Source organism: Chlorocebus sabaeus, chromosome 17 (genome assembly GCF_047675955.1).
Source record: "Chlorocebus sabaeus isolate Y175 chromosome 17, mChlSab1.0.hap1, whole genome shotgun sequence".
In the NCBI taxonomy this organism is placed as follows: Eukaryota; Metazoa; Chordata; class Mammalia; order Primates; family Cercopithecidae; genus Chlorocebus; species Chlorocebus sabaeus.
In genome coordinates, this window is record NC_132920.1 from 10,000,503 (window position 1) to 10,001,428 (window position 926).

The window sequence follows — 926 nt, forward strand, 5'->3', positions numbered from 1 at the left end:
CAGGCTGGATTCAGTGACTGGCTTCTAGTAAACATAACACCACTGAAATGATGGTGTGTCATTTCCAAGATTAGGTTTTGAAAAGACTGTGGCTTCTGTCTTGGGAACTCTCTTGGATACTCACTCAGGGGAAACCAACTGCTTTGTTTTGAGGGCACTCAGGCAGCCTTGTGGAGAGGTAATTTTGGCACGGAACTGAAGCCTCTAGCCAAGAGCCAAGGGCACGAGCGTCCTCTCAAGGTCCAGTCAAAGCTTCAAACAGTGCAGCCTCAGCCAGTGAATTGACTACAACCTCAAGAGAGGCCAGGAGCCAGAAGCACCAAACTAAGCCACTCCCAAACTCCTGATACTCTGAAACTGTAAGATAATAGAGGCTTGTTGTTTCAGGCCACCATATTTTGGGGTAATTTGTCATGCGGTCATTGATAACTAACACAATGTGCTTGTCCAAACCTGTCATTCTTAGAGACAGGTCAATAAATCAGGGAGAAGAGACTGGGGCTCAGGGGTCCATTAGATATTCTGGCGTCAGATACATAAAAAGAGGCAAAAGTTTGAATATTCAGAAAGCAAAAGGAGCACTACATCATATGACTTCTTCTTGGGGCTCCACAAACCTAGCAATACTCATGGTTATTGGGCCTTGGGATCAGAACCTCCTGGGTTAAAAATTCAACTCCTAATGTTGACTGTGTGACAGATACAGATTATTTTGCCTCCCTGTGTCTGTTTCCTTGTGCATAAAATGGAAATATCTGAGAACTTCGCTAAGCTCTTGTAAAGACTAAATGTGAGATTGCATGAAAAGTAGTTCTTAATACACAGTAAAGCCTCAATAAATAAGAATTACTTCAATTAGTACTAGTAGCAGTAGTTATAGGAAAACAGAGAAGGAGTAGAATTGGCTTTGTGAGAGCAATGCTTTG